Raw genomic sequence first — 16,280 nt, forward strand, 5'->3', positions numbered from 1 at the left:
CCTCCCACGCAGACCGTTATGAACTCCTTTTTTCTGTCCAACAGTTCTGCCTTCTCTTTGGGCTCTGTCCTGATCTCCACCTTCCTCCCACAATATCTCCTAAATATAAACCGACATTTTCCCAACCACCATCTGTTCTGTGGAAGGGTCACCGACAACTCCTGTTTTTTGTTTCTGATATACAGCATCCGCAGTTCTTTCAGATTTTTCTTGAGAGAGTGTTGGAAAGTGTTTCGAGAAACAGAAAGAGAAGGGGGATAAACAGAACAGACATGAACGTAAAATCATTGTAGTGCGATCACTTCCCTTAAACATGAATAGAGCGCATGGTGCATCTGTGAGCTTGTGGCGCAACGGTAGCGCGTCTGACTCCAGATCAGAAGGTTGCGTGTTCAAATCGCGTCAGGCTCACTACCATCAACATCTAACATTTCGAATTAAGAAAGGAGTACGTTCACTCCGTATGTCGATTGTGTCAAAAGTTCTTTGTGGAAACTTTCGATCACACGTGAATCTTTGCTGTCAGTTTCATTTGTGAACACTGTGTCGGGGAGGTGGTGTGCCCATTGTTTGGGTCAATGCTCAGGTCCCAGCAATGTGAGAAGTCGAACACAAACTGTTCATCACGGGATTTAAACACACATCCGCTTCGTTCAGTTGGTGACAGCGCAGTGTGAAGAACATCATACCGATGTTTTTACAACATAATCTAGAGATTTCCATCCAGGTTTCAGTGACATCAAACTGCCACGTAATGATGTTATGGTCTCAGTAAACTATAATAACGTGAAGATCGCTGGGATGATTTTCTACATCCGACTGCAATATAAACACAGATCATTGTTTCCAGTTTTGTGGAACAAAAGACATCATATTGGTGGAAAATTACAGTTAGTGCAAACACAGCTAGCCATCGATAAATATTAATCCTGTTCACTTCAATGGCCAAATTTCAATTCAGAAACCAAGTGCACTCGGCTGCTTGTAACAGAGACAACATGACAAAATGGCTCATAGGAGGAGAAATGGGACATTGAGGATGAGTGAAATGTTTGCTTTTGGTCACCTCCACAATTGTTAGAAAAACAGGTTGAAAGGATTCTTAAAAGGTGGCTGAAGTAGTGGTGTGGCATAACACTTCAGACAGCACAAAGTGGAAGACCACTTTCTAGTGGAAGAAAAAGACATTCCTTATTTCTGAAAGAACTGGGTGACAGAAGAGGGGATGAAATCTGACTTGGGAGCTATTTCCTATTTGTTGAGGATGTTGCTTCATCACAGTCTTGGTTTAGAGCATAATCTCTTCATCAGGAATAAAGGGTGGCCCAAGGGGGCTGAGAGATAAATGGGAAGGAAGTGGGGCTGGAGTGAAGGTAGATGGGAGTGCAATAGGTAGATGGAGGTCGGGATTGATGGTGATAGGTCAGAGATGAGGGTGAAGTAAATAGGTGAGAAGCAAGGTGGACAGGTATGACAGGTCAGGAGGTTGGTGTCGAATTGGAAGGTTGGATCTGGGACAAGGTGGGGGAGAGGAAATAAGGAAACTGATGAAATCTGCATTGATAACAAGTAGTTGGAGGGTCCTAAAGCAGACGTTGAGGTGTTTTTCCGACAAGTGTCGGGTGGCAAGAGTTTGGCAGTGGAGGAGGCCCAGGACTTGCAGGTCCTTGGTGGAATGGGAGGGTGAGTTAAAGTGTTCAGCCACAGGGCGGTGTGTGGGTTAGAATTAGAGTCCAAGAGTTGTTCCCTGAAATATTCGGTTAGTTGGCGTCCAGTTTCCCCAATGTGGATGAGAACATATTGCGAGCAATGGACATAATCTTACAAATAGATTGCATAAGTCTTAGCCTGCCAGAATTATTTTCTTTTATTAAATTAAAGAAAATTTTTATTCAATTGGATGACTGCATGAAACGGTTTGTTGGTCAGATTTGAATCATCACTCCCAAATGAGACGATGCCATGAATAACAGTGAACTGCTCTTTTTGTTAAAAACCACAAGTTCTTGATTTATTTTCACAACTTATTGGTATTCACACCTGCACATTCAATGTCAAACTCTGACATCAGAAATTAAATTACAGCATTAATTTTGACTTGAACTATTCGAACAAACAAATTAATAGCACACAGTGAATCGCAAGTCTGATTAATCTGAAATGAAATTTGACCAAAAAAATATAAAATCAAGATGGGAGATAAGAAATGGGGGAAGGGCAGAAGGCAGGAAATGCAGCATCATAGAAAGTGCTCCTCCAGAGAGTGCATTTTACCAACTCCCACTGCTAAATATAAACACTCTGATATGATCCTACGGTTTTAATGTAAACCATAGCCCCATACAATAGGTACCAATTAAATGAGTTAAAAATACAAGCCTTGAGCAAATCCAGCTTCCAGCCTTACCCCCTGCTTCTTGGAGTTTGGACCTTCCTCCAGCTCCAGGGGGTTGTTGAACTCCTGGGCTCCAGCGGGCACGCCTCCACTGAAGAAGCCTTAGGAAGCACATGCAAAGGCAAGATGCAGAACAGAGAACCTTTGTATATGAAAGCAGCTGACAGAGACATTGAGCAATAGAATCACATGGGTTTTAACCATCGACCTCTGGGTTATCTACCCAGCACAATCACGCAGCAATTCTCTACTTCTGTGCTCCCAGCAGCTGGATCGTGGATCAGTTTAAAGTAGGTCCTATATCTCTGTTTACATCGGTACATAAGGCAGTGAAGAAAGGTTGAGGCACACTGGCCTTCATCAGTTAGGGAACTGAGTACAGATGTTGGCAAGTTATGCTGTAGTTATACAGGACGTTGATGAGGCTGCACCTGGAACATTGTGATCAGTTTTGGTCCCCTTGGTGTTGTGACTTCTGACTTCTTCAACTCTGGGTTTGTGTTGAACTTGATGGGATACTTTGTCCAACTCAGCATGTTTAAACAGTATCTCTCAGAGAGATTCATCTGACACTTTTCAGGAGGTGAGCTCAACAAGATTGAACTATTCAAAGATACCTGGACTCTATTTTAAACTTACATCAGGACCAGTAGTCAGTGACACGTACAGCATGGAAACAGACCCTTCGGTCCAACTTGTCCATGCTGACCTGATATCCTATATTAATCTACTCCCATTTGACAGCACCTGACCCATATACTCTGGCAGCTCATTTCATATAAGTACCACTCTCTGCATGAAGAAGTTGTCCCTTTAATTTGTTTCGCCTCTTACCCTAAACTTGTGCCCTCTAGTTCTGGACTCCCCTACCCAAGGAAAGGACATTGTCTATTACACTGTCAATGCCCCTCATGATTTTATAACCGGTATTAGGTCCCTTCTCTGCCTCCGATGCTCCAGTGAAAACAATCCCACGCTATTCAGCCGCTCCCTGCAGCTGAAACCCTCCAACCCCCAGCAACATTCATGTAAATCTTTTCTCATAGATAAGTCACTCTTTCAGTCATGAAGAAGGGTTAATACCCAAAACGCTGACTACTTCACATCCTGGTGCTACCTGGCTTGCTGTATTCTCCCAACCCCCGGCTTGCCAACTTCGGGTTGCAATATGTAGTGGCTCAGTGATTACCACTGCAGCCTCACAGCGCCAGGGACCCAGATTTGATTCCAGCCTTGGGTGGCTGTCTGTGAGGAATTTGTACTTTCCCCCAATGTCTGAGTGAGTTTTCTCTGGGTGGTCCTGTTTTCTTCCATAAACCAAAGATGTGCAGGTCATGTGGATGGGCCATGCTGAATTGCCCATAGAGTTCGGTACATTAGTCAGAGGGAAATGGGTCTGGATGGGTTACACTTCGGAGGGTCGGTGTGGACTTGTTGGGACAAATGGCCTGTTTCCACACTGTAGCTAATCTCATCCAATACATTTGTTACTAACGAATGGCAGAGTAGGCCAAACTTCTTCTCCGATGGTCTTGCGGTCTTAGGTTTCTCTGGATCATTTCATTGGCAATGTGCAGTCCCGGGCTCAATGAGCAACAGTGTCCACTGAAGGCAAAGCTCATAGAATCATAGAACCCCCACAATGTGGAAACAGGTCCTTCAGCCAAACAGATCTGCACTGATCTTCGGAAAACTAACCCACTCAGATCCATTATCCTATCCTCCATAACTTGCACACAGACTCCCAAGGGTGGAATTATTCCTGAGTTCCTGGTGCCATGAGGCAGCAGTGCTAACCCTGAGCCACCATGGAGTTGTGATTGTGGGGTGTCGGGAAGGCAATTGCAGTCCAGCAGAAGACTAAAACAGCCCACCGACTCTCCCACTGCACCCACTGTCAGAAATGGCAGGAGGTTCAGACCTGGGAGGTGACTGAAGGCATCATCACTGGTCGGATCTGATTGCTGGGAGCGCTGGTGCCCCCGCTGGTGCTTCCGCAAGTTGTAGGAAAACATGAACCTCTTCCCACACTCGGTCCAGCTGGAGGGCATCTCCCAGGTGTGGGCACATTGGTGCTTCAGTAGGGCAGAGGAATTGCTGAAGGCCTTCCCACACTTAGGGCAGCAGAATGGCCTCCCCTCTTCCGCCACTGTCCCCCCCCCCCTCCCCCCCCCCCAACACGCCCGTGTGGTCCAGCTGGTGATTCAGCAGTGTGGATGAGCAGGTAAAGACCTTCCCACATTCGGGGCAGGAGAATGGCTTCTCCCCGGTGTGGATAGACTGGTGCCTCAGCAGGGCCGAGGAATTGCTGAAGGCCTTCCTGCACATAGGGCAACTGAACGACCTCTCTACCATTTGGACACACCAATGGGCCAGTACATCGGAGGAAAGAGCAATGCCCCTCCTGCAGTTGGGGCAGAAGAACGGCCTCTCAGTGTGGACCCACTGGTGTCTAAACAGATGGGAAGAACTGCTGAAGGCCATCTCGCACTTGGGGTCGGAGAACAGCCTTCCACGGTGTGGGCCAACTGGTCCATCAGCAGGGCAGAGGAGTCACTGAAGGCCTTCCCACATTTAGGGCAGTAGAAGGGCCTCTTCCCCTCTGTGGACCCATTGGTGCTTCAGAACCCTTTCAAATTTCACAATATCCTTCTGATTCGAGGGACACCAGAATTGCACACAATATTCTAAAAGTGGTCTCACAAATGTCCTGTACAGCCACAACATAACTTCGCAACTCCAATTCAGGCAGCATCCAAGCAGCTTCGGAATCGACGTTTCGGGCAAAAGCCCTTCGTCAGGAATAAAGGCAGTGAGCCTGAAGCATGGAGAGATAAGCTTATCTACGTTTTTCTCTTGTGGTGTTCGTAGTTTCTCTGTGCTGCAGTGTGTCGTGGCTCGTTGAAATAATGTCCTGATGCAGCTTCGTTTGTGGGTGTCGGGATGATTGCTTCTGTGGTTAAGTATTTGGTTTGTGTGTGTTGTTTTTCTGTAGATGCTAGTTTGAAGTTCCCCATTGACTGTTCGCTCTACTGTGACATCGAAGAATGCTGTTTATTGTTGTTCTCCTCTTTTTCAAACTAGGAGCCCCCCTCAGGCCATAGTCTCACTACTTGGAGCACCAGTATACAGACTAGTCAAAGGCCTCCACTGAGGACTAAAACACCAAGTCGAACATTCATGCCACTCCATTTACTCCATCCAAGAATTCCCAAACACCAAAGACACGAAGATAGAAGAGGATGGAATAATGTTGTCCTTTGACATAATAGCCCTGTTCACATCCATTAACATCAACGTGGCCAAAGAAAACTGAAGACACTACTCGAAGAACTAAAGACAAAATCACAGAACCAACTTCAGCAGCGAAGATAACACTGTCAACCTCGTGGAACTGTGCCTTATCACCCACTTCATATTCAGTAACAAGCCCTACAAACAAAACAACGAAACGCCCATGAAACACTTCTGTCATCAAAAAATGAAACAAATTAGAGGAAACCTACAACACCATCAACAATCTCCTTCCTGGCATAAAATTAACAAAAGAGGAGAACAACAACAAAGTGCCATTTCTCGATGTCACAGTAGAGCGAACAGTCAATGATAAATTCAAAACAGCCTCTGCAGGAAAGCCACACACGCGAACCAAGTACTTAGCTACAGAAGTAATCATCCCTGCACATACAAACAAATCTGAACGAGGACACTGTTTCAACGAACCACAACACAGTGCAGCCACCCAGTGACTCCGAAGACCAATAAGTAACTCTACAGCGCATTTAAGGAGAATGAGCAGCCAAAAAAGCACACTGCAAATTGCTTCCCTGACCGGGAATCGAACCCGGGCCGCAGCGGTGAAAGCGCCGAATCCTAACCACGAGACCACCAGGGAGACGACAGTGAAGTTTGACAGCCCTACTGAAAACTGCTTCCCTGCCCGGAAATCGAACCCGGGTCACGGTATTTAGAAGGCTTCCACCAAAGTTGTTTCTTAAATCCATTGCTCCCGATGCGGTCTCCTCTACATTGGGGAGACTGGAGCCCCGTCGCAGAGTCAAGTCACAGCGTTTGAGGGAACATCTCCAGGACACCCGTCGCCCTGTGGCCCAACATTTCAACCTCCCCTCCCACTCTGCCAGGGACATGCAGGACCTGGGCCTCCTCCATCGCCCCTCCCTCCCCACCCGATGTCTGGGGTAAGAACGCCCCAACTTCTGCCTCGGATACATTCAACCCCAGGACATCGATGTGGACTGCACCAGTTTCCTCATTTCCCCTCCCCCCCACCTTACCGGAGTTCCAACCTTCCAACTGAGCGCTGTCCTCAGGACCTGTCAATCTCCCTTCCCACCTATCCACTCCACCCTCCTCTCTGACCTGTCACCTACGTCCCCAACCCCATTCACCTATTGTACTCTTTGCTACCTTCGGCCCAGCACCCCCCAATTTATCTCGCCACCCTGGAAGCGTCCTGCCTCTGTTCCTGATGAAGGGCTTTTGCCCGAAACGTCGATTTTCCTGCTCCTCGGAAGCTGTCTGACCTGCTGTGCTTTTCCAGCACCACTCTGATCTAAACTCTGGTTTCCAGCATCTACAGTCCTCACTTTTGCCTAACCAATAAACCCAGTGTGCCGATTTCACATCAACAAACTGACACAAGCAGACACAACGTCTACAGAAACCCTAGCACATTACTTTACATTAAAGACTTCTGGGAAATGATGTCCAGACAACTCAACCCTCTCAGCATCATGGTAGCCCACAAACCTCCCAACACACTCAAACAGCGGCTAATGAACCTGAAATACCCGATACAAACAACCAGCAAACGAATGTTATTTATAAAATACCATACAAGGAAATATATACATGAACTCTGCCACACAGGTCTCTGTGGCAAGAAATGCTGGGATGAGATAAGGAAGATTTTTTTCAGCCAAAACGAATCGGCACTGACTGGACAGCCATTTAAAATCAAGGCTGTCAGCCCAGGATGGAAGATCCGAAGGGATGGACAGTTTTCTTATTTCCTGAAGATTTACAAAGGTGAGACTGGGTTTTGGTGCTTGTTCCCTTTCCACTCCCAAGAGCCGCAGTGGTTGGGGCGGTGTGTTGGGGAAAGTGAAATGTGCCCGTGAGCAGCGTGTGGGGCTATTTCAGCTTCCCCTCCTCTGACAGCGCTGTGAGTTGACTCTGATGTTCTCAGGGACATTTACTGACGCGAGACAGTGAAAGGATTCTCATTCCCGCAGATCAGGAATTCAAACCATATGCCGGCTTCAGGACAATGAGAAAGATTAATTGGGGTGTGTGAAGAAGCTGTGAGCTGCATTTCAAACAGGTAGGTGGAGTCAGATGCGTCATCCATTGCGCCCCTGGCACTGAGCGTACCAGAAACCGCCATGCTGCAGAGTTCTGACGTTGACACGGACATGTGCAGCAATGGGAACATTCACAATGTGAACAACCAAAGATAATCTAAATCACAGATTCCCTTCCACAGGCCCAACTTTGTGAAGCAGTATCTTTCATTGGCAAATCAAACAGCTTTGTCCTCAGGTGCCTGCTTAACTTCGATCACGACTTCACGCCCCTCACTGTTCTCGTCTCATTTCAAAACACTTGGCTCATCGCCTCAATAGCAGCTCTGTGGGTATCTGCTTGTTCCACCCTGACAGGCAGTGGGCCACAGATTCCCGACCAGTCCCAATGTGATTGAAATATTTCAACCCGTCCACTGACTGCATTTAAAAAAAACCGTGGAGCAATCTCCCTTTTCTTTTGACGTCGTTTCTCAACTGTAGTCGGCAGGGTTCATACCTGCGTGGGGGAACCGGAATGGATTTCATGTCCATCGCATTCACCACTCGGCCCACCAATACAGAACCACACTGACAGCTTCATTTCCCAGGTCTGTCTGCCTGTGGAGCTGCGAAAGAGTAAATCATTGCTGAGTTTGTTTGAATCCAATCACTTCACAGGTTTCAAAAGGGTTAAATATCTGCAAATGGCAAGTCTGAGTGTTTCATCCCGAAAGATGAAATGGACGTTCAGTCAAAAACAGAAATTGCAGGAGCAACTCAGGAGGTCAGGCAGCATCTGTGGAAAGAGAATCAGAGACAATATTTCAGAACTCGTTTTTTTCCTCATCCAGGTACAGCCAAACCTGCTGAGTTTTTCCAGCAGTTTCTCTTTCTGTCTCGGATTCTCAGCATCCGCAGTCCTTGACGTCAGAAATTCAATCAATTCAGAAACCCCTTTGTGCTGCCTCAGTGGAAAAGATTTCCGTTTGGGAAACATTTTCCTGAAACCATTAAGAACGTGCACGTTCGCAGCCAAGAAAGCGGTAGGAGCGAGAACAAGAAACACACCGCCCCTGGGTGGTCTTGAACCACCAACCTTTCGGTTAATAGCCGAACGCGCTGACCAATTGCGCCACAGAGACAGACCCGAGCGCTAGGCCCACAGTGTCTTTGAGGAACCTACTATTCAATTCATAATTCAACCCGCCCCGTCCAAAATTACCATTGTCTTCTATCAGTTTTACTTTTCCATAATAAAGCCTTGGACATTCATTATGGAGACATGGGGACAGCCTGATCCCACCATCTGCAGGCACATCCATGTCACGACGAACGAGCTCTCCTACACCGGGGCCATCGCCCTCCGAGCCTTTCAGTGTTTTGCCTTTTCCCGAATTTTCTCATTGGCCCCGAGCCGAGAATGGGTTTGAATTCCTGATGTGCAGAGAATTCTTTCAATGTCTCGGGTCAGTTCATGTCCCGAGAATATCAGAGTCAATCAGCCTCTTAAACAAGGGGACGGTGTCTGGACTGTCTCTGCTCAGTCCGTCAGTTCACCCTTCATTCTCCTCTAATTCCACTTCCCAAAGAGTTTCTAAAGATTCACAAAGCTGGAGACTGGGATTTGTGTTTTACTTCCTGAACATTTTTCCACCTGCTAACTGACAATATTTTGCCAAAACCTCTTCCCCATTGTAACACATGCATCATGTCCAGGGATGAGCAATTTCCATTTTGTGGAGACATTCCCAAGTTTGGGAATGTTCTCTTTGGAGCAAAGAAGGTTAACTGGAGATTTCCAGGGGTTTTTGTCAATAATGGGAGAAGACGTGGTGTTTTCGCTGCTCGTTGGATGCTGCCTGAACTGCTGTGCTCTTCCAGCACCACTAATCCAGTATTTGGTTTTCAGCATCTGCAGTCATTGTTTTTACCTTGTTGATTTTAACCCTACTGCGAATCCTCTTGCAAGGATGCCTGCCTTGAAGAAGTTTTCCTCCTCTCTCTACAAGAATCTCAGTGAGTCCCTCTCCCACTGCAACTCCCAGGTCATTTCCTCTGCTCTGAAGCTCTTCAACCATGTTATGAAACAAACTCGGTACCACAGCCACATTTGCCTAGTTTCAAACTTCCAGCTCAGTTACTGTCTCCTTGACTTGTCCGACCTGCCTATCTTCTTTTCCACCTATCCACTCCACCCTCTCCTCCTTGACCTATCACCTTCATATCCTCCCCCACTCACCCATTGTACTCTATGCTACTCTCTCCCCACCCCCACCCTCCACTAGCTTATCTCTCCATGCTTCAGGCTCACTGCCTTTATTCCTGATGAAGGGCTTTTGCCCGAAATGTCGATATCGCTGCTCGTTGGATGCTGCCTGAACTGCTGTGCTCTTCCAGCACCACTAATCCAGTATTTGGTTTTCAGCATCTGCAGTCATTGTTTTTACCTTCATGATCAGAAGAACCTATTGCCACTGACTAGGGTCAGTTACCAGAGGACAGGGATTGCAGTTCTTTAATGGAAAGCAGCATTTGTGTCAAACAAACACAGCGAATACTGCAGAAAGCCAACGGGTCGAGTAGCATCAGTGGAAAGGTAAACAGAGCCGACGTTTTGAGTGTGCTACGGTTTTTGTTCAGAACTCAGTCATTTGCCTCTTCCCGAAGTTGGTCCAGGCCTGTATCTCAATTGGCAAACACATGGCAAGTGCAGTGCCGCAATGTGAAGTTATAGCCTTTGCTGTTTAAAAAAAAAAGCAGTGCATTGTTGAAATGGTGACATATTGGAATGTGGAGAAAGTGAGGACTAGAGGTGAAAGTCGAAAAAAGTGGCACTGGAAAAGCACAACAGGTCAGGCAGCATCTGAGGAACAGGACAGGGAACGTTTCGGGCACAGGCCCTTCATTAGGAATGATGTATGGATGTATAGAGGGGTCTCAGAGTCCCTCCACACCAGTCAATACCAGTTGTCGGGCAGATGCAGCAGGCAATGAGCGAGGCAAGTGGTAAATTACGAAGAGGAATTGAGTTCAGAAGTGGGGTCATTGAACATATTCAAGGCTAAGTTCATCTGAGTTTTGAACAACAAAGAAGTGGATGCTTATCGGGGGAGGTAAGAAAATGGTTTTAAGACCAATACAGGTCATTCACAGAGTCTGACAGCACTGAACAGACCCTTCATCCAACTAGTCCATGCTGACTGTATTCTCAAACTAAACTCGGCCCACCTACCAGTGTTTGGCCCATAAACCTTCGAAACTTTCGTATTCATGTACTTATCCAAATGTCTTTTAAACGTTGTAACTGTACGTGTATAAAATCATGAGGGGCATGGATAGGATTAATAGACAAAGTCTTTTCCTGGGGTGGGTGAGTCCAGACCGAGAGGGCATGGGTTTCGTGTTAGAGGGGAAAGATACAAAAGAGACCTAAGGGGCAACTTTTTCACGCAGAGGATGGTACGTTTATTGAATGATCTGCCAGAGGAAGTGTTGAAGGCTAGTTCGATTGCAACATTTAAAAGGCATTTGGGTAGGTGTATGAATAGGAATGGTTTGGAGGGATATGGGGCCGTGTGCTGTCAGGTGGGACTAGATTGGGTTGGGATAGTTGGTCGGCATGGACAAGTTGGACCAAACAGTCTGTTTCTGTGCTGTACCTCTCTATCTCAATGTTCAACATACTCAGTGACTTGGCCTCCACAGTTTTCTGTGACAATGAATTCCATAGATTCACGACTCTCTGGCAAAAGAGATTGCTCCTAATCTCCATTCTCCCTTTATTTTTAGGCTATGCCCATGGGTATTAGTCTCTCCTCCCAATGAAAGCATCTTCCCAATGTCCACTCTGTCCAGGCCGTTCAATGTTCTGTACGTTTCAGTTAGATCCCCCTTGAATGTGGGCCTGTTAATCAGCATGAAGCAAACCCTTCAGGATGAGGACATCCGTGATGAGATTCAACAAAGTGAGAATGGAGGGCGAGAGTTTGGGATGGAGATTTTCATCTTTTAGGGAATAAGGTAGGAAAGAAAGTTTAATATAAATTATAATTGATCAGATGAGCCGATGAGCCAAGGAGTAGTGGATGGAGTTTAATTTAGACAAATATGAGCTGTTGCATTTTGATGAGGCAACTCAGGGCAGGACCTATGTGGTTAATGGTCAATTAATGGAATTCTGTGCTCAAGGAAGCAGTAGAGGCAGCTTCATTAAGACACTGTTGGATGGGTTTTTTGCGTGGTAAGGGAATTCAGGGAAGTTGGGATAATGCAATTAAGAGGAGCTGAGACGATTGATCGATCCGCCATGATTTTAATGAATGGCGGAGCAGGGTCGATGGGCCAAATGGCTTACTCCTTCTATTACTTTGAAACGATAACCCTGCGTTTCCCATGGCCAACCCACCTAACCTACACATCCCTGGACACTGGGCAATTTAGCACGGCCAATCCAAATCAAGGCCAGTGAGCAATGCAGTGATGTGGAAACCAAACACCAGAGAATGATAGAAAGGGACAAGAAGAATAAATGTACGAGCAATCAAAACTGGATTCTAACCATCACAAAAAATAAGACTAAAAGCTCAGTATGTGAATGTGTGCTCCATTGTAACAAAAGCGAATTAATTGACTGCACACATTGTAGAGAATAATTATGATCAGAGACTCCTTACAGAGATATGGCTTCAGAATGACAAGGATTGGATCCGGAATATCGAGGGGATACGTGGCATTCAAGTCGAGTGAGAGGCTCAGTAAAGGTAGAGGGTGGGCACTAATCAAAGCACTGATAACATGGTAGTCTGGTGTCAGCTCGGATTTCAGGTCCTGATTTCTCTGTCCTCTAATCTCCCTGTTCCCACAGGGTTAAATATTATCTGTTCTCAGCTCTGCTCGATTTCTGTTGAAGCTTTGACCCCCTTTTACACCTTCTGGAGCAATAAAATATTCTGAGCCTCCTCGGAATGACACCTTATCTATACCCCTTCTGATTTTAAAAATCTCTATAAGGTTAACTGTCAACCTCCTCGGCTCCATTGGAAAAATGTCCCAACTTCTTCTTAACTCAAACCCTCCATTCCCTGCAACACGCTGGTAAAGTTGGGAATAGGGAATTGTATGAAATCACATAAATGTACTGTCTGAAACAATCTAGTTGTGTTCTGGCCTGAGATATTGTGAGTCCCTGGTGTAAGTAATTACGAATGCAATAATTTTGGTCACAGAATTGAAGAATCATTTTGCAACAAAGGGGTCTACTTTGATAAGGAGGTTTGGTCATTTCTAGGGTAAGTGAACAGTTTGTCGATCAGGGAGATGAAGTTCCACACACTTGGGAAGGGCAAGAAATGAATTTGATGAAGAAGACAAAGAACTGTGGATGCTGGAAATCTGAAACAAAAACTGAGAACACTGGAAAAACTCAGCAGGACTGGAAGCATCTGTGGAGAGAAAGCAGAGTTAAAGTTTCGAGTCCAACAACCCCTCTTCAGGATTCTGAAATAGTTTGTGAGAACCCCTTAAGTCATCTGCCCAGCTTTAAGACCACAATACACAGGAGCAGGATGAGGCCATTTGGCCCATCGAGTCTGCTCCACCAGTCGATCATGGCTGATATGTTTCTCTATCCCATTCTGCTGCCCTCTCCTCATAACCCTTGACCCCTTATTAATCAAGAACCTATCTCTGTCTTAAATGCCCTCAATGACTTGGCATCCTCAACTCTTCTCCTAGTGGAAACATCATCTCCACATCCACACTGTCCAGTCATAGAGTAGCACAGCGCTACCTGACCCACTGTGATCTCCGGCATTTGTTGTTTTCAGGAAGGATTCCAGCATCTCCAACAACGCGCTTCTAAATTTTGTGCTCAGTTGGTTAGCTCTCCCTGGATGCCGTGAGATTTAACCTTACACAACAATCCACTGTGTGGTACAATTAACAAAGTTCCCAGCACCCACCTCTTTCTGCACACATGGGCAGCACGATGGATCAGTGGTTCGCACTGCTGCCTTACAGCGCCAGGGATCTACTTTCGATTCCAGCCTTGGGGCGACTCTCTGTGTGGAGTTTGCACATTCTCCCTGCCGTGTCTGCTGGGTTTCCTCCGGGTGCTCTGGTTTCCTCCAACATCTAAAGGTGTGCAGTTTCCGGAGAAGTGGACATACTAAGTGGGCCCATAGTGTGCAGGAAGTGTAGTGGAATGGGATAGGGGAATGTGTCCATATGAGTTACGCTTTGGATGGTCGGTGTGGACTTGTTAGGCTGAATGGCGTGTTTCCACATTGCAGGAATTCTACGTGGCATTCCCCCAACTCCAGAGTCTCAGCAGTCTTGGCTTTTCCCATGGACAGTGTGGGGGAGGGAAACAATGTTTTACACGGGAGTAAGGTTCTGTGAGTGTGAAGCTAAAAGGAAACGCAGTGCATTGCTTCAGCTGTTTTCCCCGGTGGACCAGAGGCTAAGGGGTAATCTTACAGACGTTTATAGAATCATGAGAGGCATAGACAGGGTAAATAGACAAGGTCATTTCCCTGGGATGGGAGAACTCCAGAACAGGAGGATAATATGTTTGAGGTGAGGGAGGCAAGTGTAAGGAATTATCTGCCGGAGGAAGTGATGGATGTAGGTCCAATTATAACATTTAAAAGGCATCTGGACGGGTATATGAATAGGAAGAGTTCAGAGGGATATGGCCAAGTGCTGCTAAATGAGACGAGATTAATTTAGGCTGTCTGGTCGGCACGGATGAGTTGGACCGAAGGACCTGTTTCTGTGCTGTGTATCTCTATGACTCTGGCTTGCCCGTAAAGTTTGCCATGTCTGTGTGTTCAGTTTCTGTCTGGTGTCGGTGTCAATGTCTTGATATCTCATTTCCTCCATCTCCCCACTTCCACCTCCCCAGATGTTAACCATTTCGTGTCTGGTTGTTTCTCAAGAAGCTGCATTGAAGGTTCATCCTGAATTGACACTTTTTTTTGCTTCCCAAAATCAGACTTACTCACTCCTAGATGTCGTGAAAGATACTAACTTTCAGGTGGAGGTATCCAGAATTCAGAGGTGTCTGTCTTGATGTTTTCACTTTTCGGTCTCTGTAAGATCCTGAATCAGTTCCGTCGGGAGGATTAGTTTGAGCGGAGTGAGAATAGAGGGGTGAGAGGGGGTGGGATGGTGCTTTCAATTTTGTGGAAAAAGAAAAGAATGTTTTGCAGAAAGTAGAATTGCTTGTTTTGAATTTCTAACCTGGACTGACATTAGTGACTTTTGTAATCTCTTTTTACAGATTATTTGTAGATCTGAAGATGGACGTTTCAATATCAATAGATGAAGAGCTTTGCCTGAAACATTGACTCTGCTGCTCCTCAGATGCTGCCTGATCGGCTGTGCTTTGACTCTGATTCTACAGCATTTGCAGTCCTCAATTTCACGTCAATGTCTGGCAGTCACTGAATCCATCGGGACTATAACAATTTTCGACTATGATTCTGTGAGAAGGAACCAAGCTTTTTGGTTCCTCTTTCAGTACGTTTTCAGCATCAGTGAGACTGGATGAGAGACCCGACTATTGCAGCACTCTGATTCTGGAGCCAGTAAACGTTATACAGACCGGGAAAAGGAATTCACGGCAGGGAGGTGCTGTACACTCCTTTGTGTGCAGCTGAAGCTTCGATCATGGAGAAACCCAAGGAATCCCGTCCCGTGGAGAAACCATGAAAATGTGGCGACTATGGGAAAGGCTTCCGTTTCCAATCTGACCTGGAGACTCATGGGCGCAGTAACACCGGGGTCAGACTGTTCTCCTGCCCTGAGTGTGGGAAGACCTTCAGCAATTTCTCTGTACTGCAGAGGCACCAGGGTGTCCACACAGGCGAGAGGCCATTCTCCTGCCCCGAATGCGGGAAGGCCTTCAGCTATTCCTCCGTCCGACTGATCCACCTCGGGGTCCACATATTAGAGAAGCCCTTCAGCTGCTCCAAGTACGGGAAGGCCTTCAATGATACCTCTGCCCGACTGAGGCACCAGCGGGTCCACACCGGGGAGAGCCCGTTCTCCTGCCTCAAGTGTGGGAAGGGCTTTACCCAGCCATCCCACCTTCGGGTCCATACGGGGGAGAGGCCCTTCCCCTGCCCAGAGTGCGGGAAGGCCTTCAGCAATTCCTCCCACCTGCTGAGGCACAGGTGGGACCATACCGGGGAGAGGCCGTTCACCTGCCCCGATTGGAAGCGGAGGTTCTCATCATTCTGCACCTTGCAGAAGCACCAGCAGGCACACCAGTGCTCCCAACAATCTGATTCTGCTGGTGAAGCTGCTGTGGGTCACTGAAAGGACTGAACCCCTGCACATTCTGACAGTGCTCATCGTGGGAGAGTCGGTCGGTTTTTTTTTTGTTTTATGCCGTCATGCTCCCCCACCCCTGCAACTTTGCTTCCATTGGGCACTGCTGCTCGTTGAGACCAGGAGCTGTCCAGTTAAAGAATTGTTGGCTCTTTCTGGGAATGACTCCCAGCCTGTAAGAAATGGCTGAATACTGGGGTGTCTATTCACCTTCGGCAGTGACTTTTAAATTAGATTTACAATTA

General features: G+C 46.7%; 3 non-coding genes across 3 annotated transcripts; 1 reads left to right on the plus strand and 2 right to left on the minus strand.

Moving 5' to 3' along the window:
- The first annotated feature begins 339 nt into the window (after positions 1–339).
- On the plus strand, positions 340–411 carry trnaw-cca (transfer RNA tryptophan (anticodon CCA)). The gene has a single exon. It is a non-coding gene; the product is annotated as a tRNA-Trp (tRNA).
- Positions 412–6,218: 5,807 nt separating this feature from the next.
- On the minus strand, positions 6,219–6,290 carry trnae-uuc (transfer RNA glutamic acid (anticodon UUC)). The gene has a single exon. It is a non-coding gene; the product is annotated as a tRNA-Glu (tRNA).
- Positions 6,291–8,769: 2,479 nt separating this feature from the next.
- trnan-auu (transfer RNA asparagine (anticodon AUU)) lies at positions 8,770–8,843 on the minus strand. Its single transcript has one exon. It is a non-coding gene; the product is annotated as a tRNA-Asn (tRNA).
- Between the last annotated feature and the right edge of the window lie 7,437 nt (positions 8,844–16,280).

This window comes from Chiloscyllium punctatum, chromosome 36 (assembly GCF_047496795.1).
Source record: "Chiloscyllium punctatum isolate Juve2018m chromosome 36, sChiPun1.3, whole genome shotgun sequence".
Lineage (NCBI taxonomy): Eukaryota > Metazoa > Chordata > Chondrichthyes > Orectolobiformes > Hemiscylliidae > Chiloscyllium > Chiloscyllium punctatum.